At 39.4% G+C, this 21,187-nt stretch overlaps 1 protein-coding gene across 5 annotated transcripts in view; it reads left to right on the top strand.

Moving 5' to 3' along the window:
* LOC124130871 (RYamide receptor-like) overlaps positions 1-21,187 on the top strand; it is a 258,818-nt gene that overhangs the window by 160,178 nt on the left and 77,453 nt on the right. For all 5 annotated transcript variants that reach the window (XM_048388449.1, XM_046493911.2, XM_046493913.2 and 2 more), the window contains one exon: positions 15,111-15,170. The gene's annotated coding sequence lies outside the window, so the exon portion shown is untranslated. The remainder of the gene's footprint in view (positions 1-15,110; positions 15,171-21,187) is intronic.

Raw genomic sequence — 21,187 nt, 5'->3', positions numbered from 1 at the left:
TTACAGACCGCCGTATATATAGCTGAAATATTGCTTACTGCAGCGTAAAACAACAAACCAACCAACTAAAGTCCTTGCCAAACTGCCTAATGGTTAAGGGATGATAAGGACTAGTAGAAATTTGCCCTTTTTAAGGGTTTTGCTATATGTTATCATTATAAGGACTAGTTGAAGAAAACTGTTAGTTTCTACCACTGCTCTGTTCTTAGCCTTTTCAACACATACCATAACCTGTACTGTTAGTGCTGTCCAAAACCTGGAAGTGTTGAAATGAACAGACTAGTTCTCATTCAAATGAACACATCTGATAAATTTCATAAGAATTTCTAAAGGTTTTGCTAGTTTCTTAAATAACGCAGATCCTCCGAGGCTTGTCCTTTATTGTGTCATAAAAACTGGATTATAATGTGTCTTTATAACCCATGCTTGTCTCCACTCCCCTCCTTCTTTCTCTCCCTCTAAGTTAAGATGGGTTAGAATTGGTCTTCAGCAACCTATGCTTGTCATCAGACAAGACTCAAAGAATCAGGTGGTCAGACTTATTGACTAGGTTCATGCATGACATTATATCCCAGTTGCGTATATATATTGTCGGATTATATGTTTTCGGACATCATACATTTTCAGATGGCCATGTTTATTGCGAGCACTCCTTTTATAACGACGGTTGTGGCATCACACAGGCATTGTAAATACTCATGTGATGGCTTGATTTTAAGATAAAGATGTCTTTTATAAGTGAGTGAGATGTTTTATGTTTCTTCTTGTGACAAGCGAGGAAACAATCTATGTATCTTAAGCATCTTAAAACCTATAACATGGGGATATATCGATACTCATTGTAGTGTTTGTGTACGCAAGAAAATCACACTCATGATGTCAATCACTGGATTGTCTGGTCCAGACATTATTTACAGTCTGTCGTCATATGGCGGGAATATTGCTGAGTGTGGAGTTAAACAAACAAACAAACAAACATGGATTATAAGTCTAAAGCAGTGGTAGTACCCCTTTAATACTGCTCAAGCACATTAGCTTTGCTGATTAATGATGCTTGAAGATTGTGCAGGGGTCAGATTCAAGATGTGTCGCAGCTGATGAAAATGAGCTGCAAGGGTCGGATGAAGTTTGGTCTGCAGGGAAGCATCAAAGTTTCCTGAGGTCCTACAATTATCGCAACGTGATGTTCTAATTATATCTGCGTAGGCCTTGATTGTATTAACATCATAAATCTGCGGGATATCTTTAGATTCATATTAGCAATTAGTCGATCTGACATCAAGTACGAGCTGTAGGACTTCAGAGAAGTGAGAAACGTGATACCTTGCTTGTTTACCTGGGTTTCGTTAAGGAGCTTCCATGCTCCTGTGATTATGGTTGTATGTGCATTCTTGCATGAGAGTGAGTAGTTGAATGTGTGGGTGTATTGAAGGAAACATGGGATGAAAAAATCTTCTTCCAAATATTTCTTTATGGTTAGTGTAAATCTTTGATAGGCATTGCGAAGTGGCAGACATGATACTTAAGCTGTGATTGCACATCAACTTCTTTGTTAGGTCTTTGAAAGGCATTTAGAAGTGATTCACACAAGGAAGAGAATATATGGAAGAAGAAGTTAACATCCATATATACAAAGAAGTTAAGGAAGAGAATATATGGATGTCAACTTCTGTATTATGAGGAACACTTGAATATATGGATGTCAACTTCTGTATTATGAGGAACACTTGAATATATGGATGTCAACTTCTTTATTATGAGGAACACAAGGAGCCAAAAGAATTTTCATTTTCAGTAGAATTGTGGATTTTCTTGGTAGTTATAGGATGTTATTGTTTCATCTGTGTGAGAAGTTGCTGCTGTATGAGAGACTATATAGTTTCGGAGGATGTTCTTACAAGTATTCACTCTTCCAGTGGAAGGTTTTGTGAATAGCAGTATTGCCAAAGATGGAGAAGTAGTTTAAGCCATTACATCGGCTCTAAAATTTATCACATGAAAAGATGACACAGTTCTATTTTTCAAAATACAAACATTATTAATTTGAACATTATTTAGGGTTCGCAGCATTTATCATTGGGAGGGGTGTCAGGGAAAAATATGATACAGTCCTAAGACCAATGCGCACGCCCCTCCCCCATAATACATGACCAGTCCCTTATTCAAAACTAGTGTCACTGTGTAAAATATTGAGTTGACATTGTGATAGTGTGCTAGTCTGTCTCACAGTCCCTGAACCATAATATTTTCCCTTCCGCCCAGCCCTTGCTGTATGCTATAGCCCTAAATAAAGCAAGTCTAGATTTGTCACTACCCATGAGCATGGTATGATGCTAGAAACAGAGAAACATTCACTCATTCACTCACCCATCTCAAGAAGCACAACCTATCTGTTTGAACGAGTTCCTGACACAAGACATTCTTTTCAGGATGGAAAGAGAAATTTATCATCCAAAACTGGCTCCCACAGGAGATATCGCTTGGGTGAGACCAAGCGATATCTACACTGTAGATATCGCTGCAATGAAATTGCATCACAATGCTTTTTTCAGACCATTGTGACGTCATTGGTTACCATGACGTCACAATCAAATGACATCACTAATGGCTCTGCTACTTAAGCTGTTAGCAGTACTTTTTACACTTAAGACACTGCTTAATACTTTCTACAAACTGAAAAAGTTGGAAGAATGATGTTGGATGATAAATAAAATCTCACCCTCGCGTCTTTTGATATCAAATATATCAACACTCGATAAAAGTGGCAATCCTCGGCAAGCCTCAAACTTTTTCCACTTTTATCAACTCGTGTTGATATATTTGATATCAAAAGACACTCGGGTGAGATTCTCTATACATGTATTGAGTCTGTGTCCTGGGATAGTCAATGGATTATGTCACAAGTCTCATCTAGAATGTATGGTATGGATGGCATGCCTTCTTTGAACCGTTAAGCTCCGTACAAAACAAAGTCTTTAATATGCAAACTACAGGTTAATCATGTATGTACTGCCTTCATTATGTGTGAATGTAATCTGAAGAGAAAGCTCTCAAAATTCCAGCTGTGAAATAACGAGACAGTCTAGACACCGATTCTACTGAAACTATGGCAAGCCTTGATCCTAAAACAAGTGAGTCAGACTGTATGTAGAATAGTTGGACAGAACTAATCAGATACCATGTATTCATGAACAAAATTATGTATAGAGAAGCTCATCCAAATGTCTTTTGATATCAACTATATCGACACTTGGCAAGCCTCAGAAATTTAAACTGTTATTGACTTGTCTTGTTATAGTTGATAGCATAAGGTACTCGGAGAGATTCTGTTTATTATCCAAAATCATTCTTCAAACTTTTTAATTTTTGTAAACTCTAATAACCAGTGTTTTGAGTGTAAAAGTAAATATAACTTAAATTAAATTACGGGCAATTAATTTCTGGAAGAAAATATCTGGCGTATGTAAACATTTTAGGCTGTGAGCATAAACCACGAAATGTATGATCTTTCAACTCTGTTTTTTTCACCAAATTAATATTCTAATAAGAGCCCACTATTCCTAATTTAGAGAGCGCCCTGGGCGCTTATTATGTTGTATATGATATGTGTGTATCATACACAACAGATATATTTTCCAGAATTTAATTGCCCATAATTAAGGGTGCATATAACACACGAGTGCGTATCATACACGAATAAATAAGTCTTGTGTACATTGATCAATAGGAAGGGGTGCTAATTAGGAATGTTCACTTGCCAATATATATGCAAATATCTTAATAGAGCGGGGTGTTTATTACATAGAATACGGTAATGTAAAATGTACCGTATTTTCTTGAGTATAGTGCGCACTTTTTTTCGAAAAAACACAGCTGTGTAGAAGGGGGTGCGCATTATACACGAATTATGAGTTTGGATGTTTTTTTCCCCCATGGAAAGACATTACCGTGAGCACGATACACCGGAAATACAATGTCAACAAATCCATACTGAAGTACGCAAAATAATTATGTAATTACACTGTCTGGCTATAAAAAGTGTTCTTTGTATATCTGGACTTATGTTTGTAACTTATTTCATTGATTTTTTTCAAAATTCCTTATAATATTGTTTTTATTAATTTCGGCGAAATCGTGTGTGAAGCGATCGGAAGATCGCACAACTCACCGTTATTAACAGCAAGCACGGTCAGAATACCGCTATTGGCGCCTTGGAACAAACTTTAGTTGACAGAGAATGGATACATATATCATAAATGACATACTTTGACTCGTCAAAAGTCATATTTGTTTTTGTTTGACGATTCTATGTCAACATGAAATTCTCGCGATCACGTGATCACGTGCGCGTGAGCCTTGACGGTGACTGGTCAGACATGTTCCATGTAAAAAATAATACCCGGGAATAGCGGTCAGCTGCTTCGCTTAGGGTTATTATTATTTGAAGTATGTTTAGTAAAGGTTGCATATAATTAAGAAAATAATGGAATATATTATTCCTGATAAATAAAATAGTTTCAGATACAATTGTTGCCGATCCTTGCATTAAAAATCTTATAAAGTTATATCATTGGGTGTGTCTTGACCGTATCACCGGTCGATTCCAAGAAAACGTGTGTACAGCTGATTGCTGTTTCCAGCTTAGTTTACGAGAAAATACGCACGGTAATCTTAATCCCTAAATATAAAACAATGCCTAGCAGAACAATAATTACTATTTAAACGGTAATTAAACATGTCTGGTGATTTTTTATCTCAAATTTCGAATTTGTACTGACGAAGTTTCTCAGCACCCGTTCGTTTGCTGGACTTCGCTGAAAGGGTACGGTGTAAAAAATTTCTGCGCATAATATTCAAATTTCTTTTTTTCCAAAATATTGAACCCGCTAGAGGGGGGTGCGCATTATACATGGGTGCGCACTATACTCAAGAAAATACAGTAAGTAATATAAGTACTGATCCAAACGGTTTTAAATGCGACTCACTATGTTTATGATAAGAGAAGGTGTGGGGCGAAAACCCAAGGGTAATCTCTGAACTAAAATGGAACTTGGGCACGACAGAAACCTATGATTGTGGGTTCGAATCCCGGTTTCTAGGTTTGTCAGCACCATACCTGTGCTCGTGGGTGTCACCGAAGTGGTAAACGTCTGAGACCTGCATCACCTCGGGCTTTCCTCCCACATTAAGCTGACAGCCGTGATATAACTGGAATACTGTTAAAAGCTGCGTTAAATCAATCTCACTCACTAAAATGGAACTTCGATCTCAAAACTATCCACCCACAAGGCATGAACGAGATCTAATAATGGAGTTCTACCCACCCCTTCCTTGTCACTATGGTAGTATTTTTTTAATAGACTCTGAAAACAATCAGGTCTTATCTTGAACTACCGTTTTACCAGGATATGTACACAAGTTTTTCCCAAGAAGAAATTTACTTGTTGATATGTTTTCAACAACTTGGTATTTAATCCCTGATGAAATTCCCATTACGACTATCTCCAGACACACACATAGCTATCAGTGTTTTGGTATGCTGCGATAGGCAGCAGAGATTACAAAACACAAATAATATTCCTCTGATGCTGTTGCAATGATTGCAAAAAAAACTTCTTTGTTTTTTTATCTGCTCATTTGTAATTACTATCGCCAGACAAAGTCTGCCCACTTTATTATCATTGCAGGTTTAGGATGGGCTATAAACTCAGATAGGAAGTGTCAATATGTTCCCATCATGCAGCAGGGAAGTGCTGCCACCTACGGGAACAATCCCATAATGTTTCATTGAAGTGCTGCCTCCTACAATTGTGATCTTGTTTCACTGGAACACCTGCCCTATAATTTTGGCAGCCGATCCAAAACGTTTGTGAGGTCTGACTTCACCTTCCTTCCACCCAACTGTTTTTAGTATGATTATATTACCTTGTGTGCAGAACTAGCACGATCTGACCTCTCAACTGATGTGACCTCTCAACCAGTGTAGAAAGAAAGAAGGGTTGATAGCACCAAACAAGTTTCACTTTGTTGAGGATTTTCCCACGTCAGAGTTGCAAGTCTATTCCTTATGACGTTCAGGTGTTCCCTTTGACGTTCAGGTGAGAGACGTTCAGTGTTCCTGCCTGATTGTCACTATGTTTTCCCCCAAGTTTTGCTAGAGCTGCTGTATGAAATGCTGTTTGTGTGGATCTGAGTCATGTTCCAGGAAGCCATCTTAGGGCTATGACTCTCACCACTGTCATTGTAAAATTACGGTCACCAGCAGCATTGCTGGGATCATTGTGTTAAACTGGGTCCGGAGCTCTACATAATGTTCATATGAAGCATCATGTGGACAAGACATGGGTATTTTGTCCTCTTCTGTAGTGCAAGATGTGGCTCTCTTATCTCGGCTATAGAACAAGACATGGGTATTTTGTCCTCTTCTGTAGTGCAAGATGTGGCTCTCTTATCTCTACTATAGAACAAGACATGGGTATTTTATCCTCTTATAGAGCAAGATGTGGCACTCTCTGCATTAGAACAAGACATGGGTATTTTATCCTCTTCTGTAGTGCAAGATGTGGCTCTCTTATCTCGGCTATAGAACAAGACATGGGTATTTTGTCCTCTTCTGTAGTGCAAGATGTGGCTCTCTTATCTCGGCTATAGAACAAGACATGGGTATTTTGTCCTCTTCTGTAGTGCAAGATGTGGCTCTCTTATCTCGGCTATAGAACAAGACATGGGTATTTTGTCCTCTTCTGTAGTGCAAGACATTGCTGTCTCTGCATTAGAACAAGACATAGATATCTTATCCTCTTATGGAGCAAGATGTGTCTCTCTCTGCTATAGAACAAGACATGGGTATTTTATCCTCTTATGGAGCAAGATGTGTCTCTCTCTACTATAGAACAAGACATGGGTATTTTATCCTCTTATAGAGCAAGATGTGGCACTCTCTGCATTAGAACAAGACATGGGTATTTTATCCTCTTCTGTAGTGCAAGATGTGGCTCTCTTATCTCGGCTATAGAACAAGACATGGGTATTTTATCCTCTTCTGTAGAGCAAGATGTGGCTCTCTCTGCTATAGAACAAGACATAGGTATTTTATCCTCTTATAGAGCAAGATGTGACTCTCTCTGCTATAGAACAAGACATGGGTATCTTATCCTGTTCTGTAGAACAAATATGTCTCTCTCTGCTATAGAACAAGACATGGGTATTTTATGCTCTTCTGTAGAGCAGAATGTGGCTCTCTTTGCTATAGAACAAGACATGGGTATTTTATCCTCTTATAGGGCAAGATGTGGCACTCTCTGCTATAGAACAAGACATAGCTATTTTATCCTCTTCTAAAGAGCAAGATGTGGCTCTCTCTGCTATAGAACAAGACATGGGTATTTTATCCTCTTCTGTAGAGCAAGATGTGGCTCTCTCTGCTATAGAACAAGACATAGGTATTTTATCCTCTTATAGAGCAAGATGTGGCACTCTCTGCTATAGAACAAGACATAGCTATTTTATCCTCTTCTAAAGAGCAAGATGTGGCTCTTTCTGCTATAGAACAAGACATGGGTATTTTATCCTCTTATGGAGCAAGATGTAGCACTCTCTGATATAGAACAAGACATGGGTATTTTATCCTCTTATGGAGCAAGATGTGTCTCTCTTATCTCTGCTTTAGAACAAGACATGATAATTTTATCCTCTTATGGAGCAAGATGTGGCTCTCTCTGCTATAGAACAAGACATGGGTATTTTATCCTCTTCTGTAGAGCAGAATGTGGCTCTCTTTGCTATAGAACAAGACATGGTTATTTTATCCTCTTATAGAGCAAGATGTGGCTCTCTCTGCTATAGAACAAGACATGGGTATCTTATCCTCTTATAGAGCAAGATGTGGCACTCTCTGCTATAGAACAAGACATGGGTATCTTATCCTCTTATGGAGCAAGATGTGTCTTTCTTATCTCTCCTATAGAACAAGACATGGGTATTTTATCCTCTTATAGAGCAAGATGTGGCACTCTCTGCTATAGAACAAGACATGGGTATCTTATCCTCTTATGGAGCAAGATGTGTCTTTCTTATCTCTGCTATAGAACAAGACATGGGTATTTTATCCTCTTATGGAGCAAGATGTGGCTCTCTCTGCTATAGATCAAGACATGGGTATTTTGTCCTCTTATAGAGCAACATGTGGGTATTTTATCCTCTTCTATAGAACAAGATGTGGCACTCTCTGCTATAGAACAAGACATGGTTATCTTATCCTCTTATAGAGCAACATGTGGGTATTTTATCCTCTTCTATAGAGCAAGATGTGTCTCTCTCTGCTATAGAACAAGACATGGGTATTTTGTCCTCTGCTTTAGAGCAAGATGTGGGTATTTTATCCTCTTATAGAGCAAGATGTGGCTCTCTCTGCTATAGAACAAGACATGGGTATTTTATCCTTTAAAAGAACAAGACATGGGTATCTTATCCTTTAAAAGAACAAGACATGGGTATCTTATCCTCTTATAGAACAAGACATGGGTATCTTATCCTCTTATAGAACAAGACATGGGTATCTTCTCCTCTTATAGAACAAGACATGGATATCTTCTCCTCTTATAGAACAAGACATGGGTATCTTATCCTCTTATAGAACAAGACATGGGTATCTTCTCCTCTTATAGAACAAGACATGGATATCTTCTCCTCTTATAGAACAAGACATGGGTATCTTCTCCTCTTATAGAACAAGACATGGGTATCTTCTCCTCTTATAGAACAAGACATTGGTATCTTATCCTCTTATAGAACAAGACATTGGTATCTTCTCCTCTTATAGAACAAGACATGGGTATCTTCTCCTCTTATAGAACAAGACATGGATATCTTATCCTTTAAAAGAACAAGACATTGGTATCTTCTCCTCTTATAGAACAAGACATGGGTATCTTATCCTCTTATAGAACAAGATGTGGCTCTCTTATTTCCGCTATGGAACAAGATATGGGTATCTTATCCTCTACTACAGAGCAAGATCCAAAACTTTTAACCTTTTGTACCAAGCAAGACATTGGTCTTAATCCTTGGTACCAAGCACAAGATAGTCCTGTTATCCTTCGGGATTGAGTAAAACATGGGTCTGACTAGTTCACAACAGCAAGATTGACATGCAGCCCTCGGGGTTTGGTTTATTGTCTCTTTGAACAGTACTCGAGTTGTATCATAGTGTGAAAGTTTGTAATATCAACGTACATGAAGTGTCTGAAGTAATGCAGGTCTTGGACGTCTATAACGTTTGTGAAACCCATGGGTATGGTGCTGACAAAACTAGAAACATGGGGTGGAGGTCTAAGATTATGAAAAAACATCATGTTCCAGAAGGAAATGGAAATTATAATTTCTCCTTTCAATTACCCTAAAAAATATGGGTTTTTTAAAAATAGTCAATAAAAAAATTGTCAATTGGTTCCTCTTTTCATAGAAAATATTGCATGTTTTGAATATTAAATGGTAGATCCTTCAGTTGTCCAAGATATCAAGAATGACAGCCAGTGCATTGGCAAATTAGCCTCCCACTTTCGTATGCTATGGCCTCGCCGCATATTGCTGGGAAATTGCTGATGGGACATAAAACAATATTTATTCATTTTTTCGTATGCTATGTCTGTTGTGGATCTGCCATCCAGCGTGAACTGTTGCTTTGAGGAGGATAAAAAAAAGTCATTGATCGCTCATCTGTTCCTTCGGGAGAGCCATAAACACAACTACAATGCTATTATCACCAGGATTCTTCTTTATGTAAAACCTAACATGAAGTGGCCATAACAACGTAATCTCATTTGGAGAACAAAATTAAACATATACCACTCCCTCGTATTGTAGGAGAAATTGGATTTTTAGTGGGAGGATTGTCAGTTCTGGATCTCCCCAGTGCATTGTAGGGTTCCCTGAGGAGGAATGTATTAGCGCTGATGGGAAGAAGTGAGTTATCTGAGAACTGTTCCTCTGAAAAAATTCACCAAGCAAAGATTATATGGCTTTGTGGGATTTTTATTGTTCTGGACAGACATCGCTTATAATGGAACTGGTTCGGACGGATTGGCTTTAATCCTGGAGATGATCCTATGCACGGATAGGAGTGATGTATTATGACTTAGGGAATATCATCGCTTTGCCCTTAGTGGACTGGTATCCCAGCTCTCAGGTGTAAGGGTTTGGGTAATTTTGGTGTTATTTATTTCTGTAATATTAGCCATAAGGGTAGAATGATTGTCTGCAATATTTTCACATTTGCATTTTAGCGATTCTCAATGCTGATTGGTCAGTTGAAGCCATAGGGTGTCACAGTGTTTCATTGTTGCAATAAATGTTATGTGATGTTATGGTGGCCCATAAGGGGCATGGAGTCTGTTTTTCAATATTTTGATATTTCACTTACTGTTATCGTAACCTTTTGCAAATTAACACGATTTGCCATACAAATGTGTGATTAATCATGTATAAAGAAGATATTGAATCGCTGAAAAGTGAAGCGAAAATGTCAAAAACTAAAATGAAAATGTCAAAAACCAAAAAACGCGGTGGGACTGTTATCACCGCGGTGGAAATAGTTTTCTGTATTTTCATTTTAGTTTTTAACATTTTCGTTTTTGTTTTTGACATTTTCATTTTAGTTTTTGACATTTTTGCTTCACATTTCAGCGATTCAATAGCTACTTAAAGTACATTTTCCATGTTTTCGGTTGTTTTTATACATGATTTATCACATATTTGTATGACAAAGAGTGTTAATTTGCCAAAGGTTATGATAAATGTAAGTGAAATATCAAAATATTGAAAAGCAGACTCCATGTCCCTAATGGGCCACCGTGGAGATGTCATCCATTGTTCCCGATTACATTACGTCATTACGTCATCTGAACAATGCCTGCCTTTAGTGAAGTTTATCTATAAGGTTAACATTTCATATGCTGTTTCTTGGTTTCTGTCTTAAAATGTCAATGAATAACAGTAAACTACGATTATAACAAACTGACGAATATTATGATGGACGATGGTTATAACAAACTAAAATTAGTGATCCCTTTGGGTTCGTTATAACCGTAGTTTACTGTGTATGTAATAACCTACTCATAATTCAGAATTTCGGATTATCTGTCCCTCGTGAATGAATGCTGAAAGTACCTCTCCAAAGGCTCATTATTAACACTATTCATTTCCTCAGCATAGATAATCTGTATTTTCTTGTAACTCGTTGGTTATTTCCTTGTTATTGTCTCAGTCTAGCACGTCTGCCAGTAAAATAAGTTTTGCACTAGTCCTGGGTCCACTTGCACAAAGCGATCTTAGCGCTAAGACTATCGTAAGCCTATGTTAAAGTATTGGAGTTACGATCATCTTAGCGCTAAGATTGCTTTGTGCAAGTGGGCCCTGGACTTAACAAATTTATAAGGCTTAAGATTAAGGCAACATGTTTTCATCAGTGTCGGCACCTTTGTCATGCGCACTGATCCTTTGGAATAACACATCCAGTGGTTTCAGCATACCCATTAGTGATGGGTGGTGAAATTAGATTATTACCATCATATTGTCACCATCATCATAATTATTTTGCAACTGAATTAGACTGATGTTTTCCTAAGCTTCTGGTCAACCTTTAAGTGGCCTGGAGTGAGTGAGTTGGGATTAACGCCACTTTTAACAGTATTCCAGTTATATCGTGGCGTGTCAGCTAATGTGGGAGGAAAGTCCGAAGTGATGCAGGTCTCAGATGTTTACCACTTCGTCGTAACCACAGGAGTCCGTATCTAAAAATAGACGCCCTCATGCATATTCATGACCATCTGTGGAGACGGTCATGAATATGCATGAGGGCGTCTATTTTTAGATACGGACTCCTGTGGTGTAACCCACGAGTACGGGTATGGTGCTGACAAACCTAGAAACATAATCGAGGCGAACCGGGATTCGAACCCCCAAGGGATGCAACTCTGCACAGCGAATCGCGGCGCCTTAGGTGACTGGGCCACCCGTGCCCCCTTAAGTGGCCTGGATACGATTGAGACTTCGTACGTTTGTAGATGTATGAGCCGCTAAAGGTTATTCCAGAATTCCAGAGGGGGCACGGGTGGCCCAGTCGTCTAAGGCGCCGCGATATAACTGAAATATTGCTCACTCACTCACTTGGGGGCGGAGGGGTAGCCTTGTGGTTAAAGCGTTTGTAATCACGTTGAAGGCCTGGGTTTGATTCCCCACATGGGTACAATGTGTGAAGCCAAGTTCTGGCGTCCCCCATCATGATAGTGCTGGAATATTGCTAAAAGCAGCATAAACCCATACTCACTCACTCACTGAATTCCAATCTAACACCAATGTAACGACTCAATAATATCACCGTGAGAATTTGGTGACTTTCTGCAGATTGATATGTGATTTGTACACAAAGGCTTCTCGCAAAAGTCATCAGACTTTTAATAACTGTCAGTTATTAAAAACGATATAAGGTCAGTGGAAAAGCCAAACGAACAATACACAACCCCTGCTGGTGGAAATAAATCTCCATGAAATTATCATTCCTCAGGTCACAGCTGCTCAGTGCAGGTAATAATCTATGCAGTGAGGTGATCAGAACAATACGTCATTGAACAGATAAGGTTCCCAGACTAATGTTAAAGATTTAAGGCTTTTCTCGTATTTCTTTCTTCATGAGAGGCTGCTTGTTGATTTTCGTTTCTTATTTCATATTATTGTGTTAGGTCCACTACAGGAGTGGGATGCATATCCTATTAGCCCTGCATTGTGTCCAGTCTGTGTGTACGGGCTCAAGCAGGTCTTGATTTATCCCTTACATTCAGTGTTGATGATGTTGAGGGGGTCTTGTCAAAAGTGGGAATGGGAATTATTTGTGTGCTTACCATTATGGGTTCCAATAAATAAAGGACATTTTATGCTAATTTTTTTATTTTATTTTTTTATGTAGTTCTTGAATTATGTTTTTATTTTTTATGTCACACTCCCAGTATTCCCATTCAAGGTTAGAATTGGTCCCAGTAATCTGTTCTTGCATTACGAGGGATGTTAGTGGATCTGTGGTTAGATGCTTGTCATTGTACCCTGATCGTTGCTCATAATATCACTGGATTCAAGGTTAGAATTGGCCTTTGATAATCAATGCTTGTTTTACAAGGCTTTTAAATGGAAAAGGTGGTCAAACACTGGATTGTCTCGTCCAGACATAGTTCTTTGCAGGCTGCTGGCATAAAGCAGGGATATTGCTGAATTTATTGTTAAACAACAAACGAAGATTTTGTCATAATAAACATCACATTCACTTTCCTGCCTCAAACTACTGAAAGAATCAGTGTGTATTTATGCAAGAAGAACATCTGTCAAGCATTTTGTCAGTCCCTTAAGGGCTGACGTGAATGCTGATTGCAAACAAAGTTCTCAGATTTGACATGGTCCCTCCTACAAAGCTTTTAGCACTATTCCGATGTGTGGGCGTGTTGGTACTTGTGTATCTTTCAGGTTCCTTAAAGTTCACGTCTCTTAATAAATCAATTTGTACCAAGTTTAGATTATTGAATTCTCAGAACATATCTTACCCATGATTTTCTCTAGTTTCTATAAATGCCTGCTGGCGTCGGCAGCGGTTGTTATACCGTATTCGACGTAATAAGCGCCCCGCTCTAGTTTCTATAAATGCCTGCGGGGGCACAGGTGGCCCAGTCGTCTAATGTACCGCGATTCGCTGTGCAGAGTTGCGTCCCTTGGGCACGCCAGAAACCTATGATTGTGGGTTCGAATCCTGGTTCGCCCCGATTATGTTTCTAGGTTTGTCAGCACCATACCCACGCTCTTGCCTTGCCTCTCTTGCCTTGGGAAGATGGTATTCAATGTCCCAAATTTTACTGAAACACAATGAAAACGCATAATCAACTTTAACCTGAAAGACAAGAAAACGATTTTAGCCGTAAATATGTACATGACAGACCGATGACTGTGACATTACATTATTTTTTATCTCATGCCAAAATACACACAACTTAATTCAATTTTTGTGGCCATTTTGTCAGAAATTACAAAAATGTGAATATGCATTTTCAAAGTGTTTCGGTGTACTTTATGTTACATAAACACAAATATATTGAGCTTTGCATATAGTTGTGGTTTTGATTGAATCTACCCAAGCTAGTCGGTTAGCAAGATATCCGAAAGTCATGAAAAAAGAAAATGTAGCCTTGCACCTCCTATGCGTTTGACACAAGAATTCATGACTTTGATGCAATGTTTAAAATTCCCACCTGCCCGACAGTCCGAGACAATCTATTTTGCTGATGGACGGTCAGTTTTGAAAAGGGTATTTTTCTGTGAACTAAAATTTAACAGTATTATACTTATGTATCCCATTTCTTACTTTGTTCGTTAGTCAAAAATTCCAGACTGGCAAAATTTTGTCTCATCTTGTAACTTTGCAATACTGCAGTCTGGTTGTCTGAGTGAAATTTTGGGGAATTTTGTACATTGTTTTATGATCAAAAACAAAAATGAAATATGAGTGAATGAAAAGGAAACTTGCTCTACGGGAATGACAGGAAACTCAGCTTTGACCTTTTCGGTACGATAAGAAAGGTTTCTCTTTAAATAAATCATGTAAAACATTCAGTTATCCTCCACAGGGAAGGCTGTTGTGACAGAAATACTCTGTCATGCTGTTCGGTTAATATGACTAGTCAGGCATAATTATGAATGCTTCAGTTTTACATCTCAGTTAATCAGCTTTACACTACATAAGGGCCCTACTGTCCAGATCATGAGCCCTGAACCAGGATATGTAATGATTTCCATCACAATATCATTTTGTTCATTGTGAGATTATGTAGAATTAGTATCTTGTGTTCTTGTTAGGGGCCACCATGTCTGACTCAGCAGCCCTTAACAAGGTTATGTATATATTGTCAAACATCCAGAATGTTAAATGGTTAGGTTTGTATTTCTAATTATCCTTGCTTGATGTAGTTCATGCTTGTTTGGGGCCATGATGTCTGATTCCAGCCTCTGTAGGGTTTTCATTGAATACTCATGTTAGTTTATAGTCTCACACTGATTATTTCCTGTCTTGGTTTCAGTTCGAAAATGGTACTGTGATATTGGCGCCGGTCTGGTGTTGGCATGGTGACATATATATGGTAAGTTCTGTATTCTTTATTCTGTCTTTCACCCTGTGAACAAATTGGAAAATTACTCGTGAATGAAGGGTTGAAATTCAGCGGAAGAACTTACAGATATTTGCACAGCTGCATCCTGGTAACCAACCATTTTTCTGGATGTCCTGCTTACACAACAAGAAATCGTTCAGTTTCTCCTTTCAGAGAAAAAAGTTGTATGTCTTGAAATAAAAATCCAAGAACAATAAATAGCTGGTGCCATAGTGATTTGCGCATTCGCCAGGAGAGCGGAAGGTCCGGGGTTCAATCCCCGGCCACGTCATACCAAAAGACGTTAGAAGATGGTACTAGTTGTTACTTGCTCGGCTTTAAGGGGCTAAAACAAGGACTGGTCAGCTCAGAGTCAGTATACTGTGTCTGAGTGGGGTATTCTTGTTAAACTGCGGCATTGTATCTCAGTGTGCTAACACTATAAATCGGCTTCAATCCGGACTAGTACAAGCAGCCACACACATTCACACGCATGTGCATGCATGTCGCTATATAAGTGCAATAATCTTGGATGTGCTGTAAACCCCATTTTTCCTCACATAGTGACTTGCATAGATAATAATGGCTTTTCACTCAGTCCGATGATCATGTGACAAGAACACACTAAATAGACTCTGTTGACCTTGAATCATAGTATCATAGGTCACAGTATCCTGACTCCGAGCCGACCAGTCCTTGTTTTATCCCGTGAATGCCGAACAGGGTAACAACAAGTACCATCTTTTAATGTCTTTTGGTATGACACAGGCAGGGAATTGACCATTGAACTTCCGCTCTCCGGGTGGACACTCTATGTCATGACGGAATGCTGGAATTTCCTTACAATTAATCCAGTACGCTTTTAGCTCATTATGTTGTAGATAGTGTCCGAGTGACTAGGGTTATATTTTGGAGTCAATGGGTTCGTTCATATGATTCCAGAAAGTTGTTATTATATCAACAGTGATTGGTATGATTATTATTATACCGTATTCGACATAATAAGTGCCCAGGGCGCTCTCAAAATTTGAAATAGGGGGCTCTTATTAGAATATTACTTTGGTGAAAAAAAACAGAGTTGAAAGATAAATTTTGTGGTTTATGCTGACAGCCTGAAATGTTTATGTACGACAGATATATTTTTCCAGAATTTGATTGCCCATAGTTAAGGGTGCATATAACACACAAGTGCGTATTTTTCGTGAAAAAATAAGTCGTGTGTACATTGATCAATCGGAAGGGGTGCTGATTGGGATTGTTCACTAATCAATATATTAGCAAATGTCGCCGTGGGTGCTTATTAGAGCGGGGCGCTTATTACGTCGAAAACCGTTCTTGTGTTATAGTTAACATTAGCTTCAATAACTACTATATGAACAAACAAACTTCTAATGAGCCCCGTGGCAGGGGATAGTGATAACACTGTTTTCTTGTTTCTTTTATATTTCAATTTAAATCTTATTTTTTATCAATTTTATCAATTTGAATTATTTTTATATTTTTTTTATCTTTTTTTTGGAGTCATTGGGTTAACCCACTGATTACATCAAATTGATAAAAAGTACATTTTCTTTTATGAGAACGATTGACTGAAAGATGGTGATGAGGAAACAGCAAAGATTCAAGGAGATTGCGATGTGGGTTTGATATTCCTCTGACATAAAACGCTGATGATATCGGTACACCTGTCAAGGTTAATGTGGAGGAAGCAGTTTTCACCCATGTTTATGACTTGATGATGTACGCTGTGGCACAAGCTGACTGGGGGCGGTCGGGTAGCCTAGTGGTTAAAGCGTTCGCTCGTCACGCTCGACCCGGGCTCGATTTCCGACATGGGTACAATATGTGAAGCCCATTTCTGGTGTCCCCCACCGTGATATTGCTGAAATATTGCTAAAAGCAGCATAAAGCCATACTCACTCACTCATGCACAGGCTGACTGGCATTGCCACGTATATTGTCTATCAGCCTGATCAACAGAAGGTCAATGTTGTAATCTTGTGTATTATAGAGAGGAAATAATTGTCATGAATTGTCTCCAGAAGTAACAAGCTGTGACCTGTGACTTCCCTGATATTGTGTCTGCCTTTGTCTTACCCAATTTAGTCTCTAGCTGTGAACACCTGATTTAGTGTCTACCTATGTCCTGTGTGATATAATCTCCAGCTGTGACCAACCTGATTAAGTATCTACCTATGTCCTACCTCATTTAGTTTCTAGCTGTGATCAATGCCATACACTCCCTGCCTTGGCATTTCACCAAACTGATATACATCTACATCCTGTCTCACTGTAGACCCTCATTATTTCCGTGAACATCCAGGTTACTATTGGTCTTCAGTGACCTCAGAATGCTTGTCCCCAGTGAAGATCCGGGTTAGAATTGGTCTTCAGCAACCTATGTTTGTCCCCCATGAAGATCCGGGTTAGAATTGGTCTTCAGCAACCCATGCTTGTCCCCCATGAAGATCCGGGTTAGAATTGGTCTTCAGCAACCTATGTTTGTCCCCCATGAAGATCCGGGTTAGAATTGGTCTTCAGCAACCTATTTGACCCCAGTGAAGATCTGGGTTAGAATTGGTCTTCAGCAACCTATGCTTGACCCCAGTGAAGATCCGGGTTAGAATTGGTCTTCAGCAACCTATGCTTGACCCCAGTGAAGATCCGGGTTAGAATTGGTCTTCAGCAACCTATGCTTGACCCCAGTGAACATCCGGGTAAGAATTGGTCTTCAGCAGCCCATACTTGGCGTAAGAGGCGACTAACAGGATTTGGTGGTCAGGCTCACTGACTTGGTTGATGCATGACATCGTATTCCATTGATGCTCATGATGTCAATCACTGGTCCAGACTTGATTAGTTACAGACTGCAGTCATATAGCTGGAATATTGCTGAGTGCTGCATGAAACAACAAACAAACACAAAAACTTTCCATGTTAATTGAAGGGGAGGGGGGGGCCTGAAAATACTGGAAGATTTGTCCCCAAGTTTCAGACATTTGCACACAAGCACGCACACATACACACACAGAGAAAAATTATTTGCTCTGGCTCAAAAGAAAACTGTTATTTTACTCCTTTCAGAGAAGTGTCTTGAAGTGCAGACTGAAAAATATCATGTCCAAACAAAAAAAACAGGCAACCCTCCCGAATATTATATGGTTGTTCTCCTATAAAGATGGTTCCTTATCTATCATCAGCTGCTAGCTTCTAAAGCGTCCATTCCATGCATCTGCCTATGGCTTGTTTACCTACTCTTTCTTATCTGTCAAAGCATACAATAACGGATGTATTTTGCGTTATCTTTTGTGTGTCAAAGGATCATTTAGAAACCATTATATGGCTAGACACATACAACAGAACATCTTACTCTGGTAGCAACAGTTTGATCATACATTCACTTTGCTCAGATACTGCACGTTGTTCAAAATAGTTCAAGACCGCCTCCATAGTCCAGTGGTAGAGCGCCCCCCTGAGAGCGGAAGCTCCGGGGTTCGATCCGTCCACGTCATACCAAAAGATGTTAAAAGATGGTACTTGTTGTTACACCGTCTGGCACTCGGCATTAAGGGGCTAAAACAAGGACTGGTCAGCTCAGAGTCAATTTACTGTGTCTAAGAGGGGTATTCATGTTAAACTGCGGCATGGTATCTCAGTGGGCTAGCACTATAAATCGGCAATAGTCTGGACTAGTACAAGCACACACACACACCTGCACGTTTTAAGTACAATAATCTTGGACTCGACTTTAAACTCCATTTTACATCACCTCAGTGGCCTGGCACCAGTTTCCAGTCCATATCTGGATGTTTTTGTTATTGTCATGTGTTAAACTGAGACATACTACTGGCTTTGTCATCATCAGCTGCATCACTTCTATACCGTATTTCCCCTGCTACAATAAGCGCCCCGTGACTACCAGAAGTAATCTTTCTGATCACCCACTCGTAAGGCCAAAAATGTCCTTGGCAGTCATTTTGGTATCTTTTACAGCTTCTCTACTGAAAACAGCAGTGGGTAACTATTATTGATAAAATATCGACATTTGAACTAAGTTCGTTCACTTCCGCTCGATCATTGACAACAAAGTTTTGTATGGTTTTGATAAGCCACCTTTGCCAGTTTTCAAAATGCCCTTAACGAATACAGTACATAATAATATTTCAATAAGCACAAACAAGTGGGTTTAGCAGACATGAATCAAACTTGCTGGCATTTCTAATTTGGCCCATCCCAGTGCCCCTTTAACACAGAGATAAATATTATTCACATGATTTGTTTTCTGCTTTCATCCCTGAGACAAGAGGAAGACCTGGTTTATTCACTTGATATTCTTGCCTATTCTTCCGCTGTGTAGACAGCCATAGTTAATCCAGTTAGACCAATTTCCTTTGCACAGAAGCTCAGGCAGTCAAGGGAAGCTAAACATTTAATGGATTCATCTCTTCGTCTCAAGTGAAGCCATTTCCATTTGCTGGTTTATACAATTTGTCAAGCTAGACTATGACAGATGCGATGCTACTTCAACCTTTATCCTTCTGACGGTTGGACCATTAAAAATATACTCTGAAGAAAAGTTCTGTGAGTATCAGCTCTGATCCATCCATGTTTCAAAAGGGCTTCTGAGTATTGTACCACTGGTGATTTAAGTGCCAGTTTTATGTGGGAGGAAAACCTGAAGTGATGCAGGTCTTGGACATTTACCACCTTGGTGAAACCTAAGAGCATGGGGATGGTGCTGACAAACCTCGAAACATAATCAGGGCAAATCAGAGAATCAAACCCATCCTCACAGGTTTCTGGCATGCCTAAGGGACACAACTCTGTAAAGCTGTTTGTGGCGCTTAATCCAGTTGACATGCCATGATGTAACTTGTTTTGTTTGTTTGTAACGCCACACTCAGCAATATTCCAGCCATATGACGGCGGTCTGTAAATAATCGAGTTTCGACCAGACAATCCAGTGATTGACATCATGAGCATAGATCAACGCAATTCGGATACAATGACATTCAACAACCAGCCTGACCACCCGATCCCCTTTGTTGCCTCTTATGACAAGCATAGCCGCCTTTTACGACAGACATGAGTTGCTGAAGGCCCTTTCTAACCCGGATCTTCACGTGTATGAAGCAAATGAAATCCTGTTCATAGAGGCGTTAAACCAAACAAACTCATTTATCGTATTCAGCAGTAAGAGACACCTACACACCAATAGCTAATGGCTAGATGAGGAATAGTTTGGCTCGATTCCTTTGGGGTTAGGCTCCTGACAGATTCCCAGACACTCTCAGATTAGCTGCCATGTCTTTGAGAGGTAATTGTCTGGGAATCGGTGCCATATTGATACGTTAATACACTTGCTCAACTGATGTTATCAGCGTGGTATTCTGTCTGATTGAGTTGTGTTCTCTCCTGAGAGATGGACACGACAGGAGCGGACGTTTGTTGTGACCAAGGGTTATTAAGTTAATACAATGAATACACAAAATAATTTCATTTATTGGATTAAATAACACTCTTAATGTTGTTCTTGAGACCTGAAAGATGTTACATCTGAGATCTGGAGTAAATATTGTTTCTTTGAATAGGGTACTGAGGATTTCAGCATGTGTTTGTGACGGGTGCCACTGATACATAAGGCAGGCAGGATACACTCACCTTTTCGCGAAAACCTGGTATCATCACTATCTGATCACTATCATGGGTTGCCCAGTCGTCTAAGCCGCCACGATTTGCTATGCAGAGTCGCATCCCTTGGGGACGCCAGTAACCTATGATTGTGGGTTTGAATCCCAGTTCGCTCCGATTATGTTTCTAGCTTTGTCAGCACCATACCCGTGCTTGTGGGTTTCACCGAAGTGGTAAACGTCTGAGACCTGCATCACTTCGGGCTTTCCTCCAACATTAAGCTGACACGCCGTGATATAACTGGAATACTGTTAAAAGCAACCTTAAACCCAACTCATTCATTCACTGTCTGATAGTGATTCATAAACACATGCTTA

Source organism: Haliotis rufescens, unplaced genomic scaffold (assembly GCF_023055435.1).
Source record: "Haliotis rufescens isolate VD_foot unplaced genomic scaffold, xgHalRufe1.0.p SCAF_10, whole genome shotgun sequence".
Lineage (NCBI taxonomy): Eukaryota > Metazoa > Mollusca > Gastropoda > Lepetellida > Haliotidae > Haliotis > Haliotis rufescens.
The sequence above is the reverse complement of the archived record's forward strand: the minus strand, read 5'-3'. Positions and strand labels throughout refer to the sequence as shown.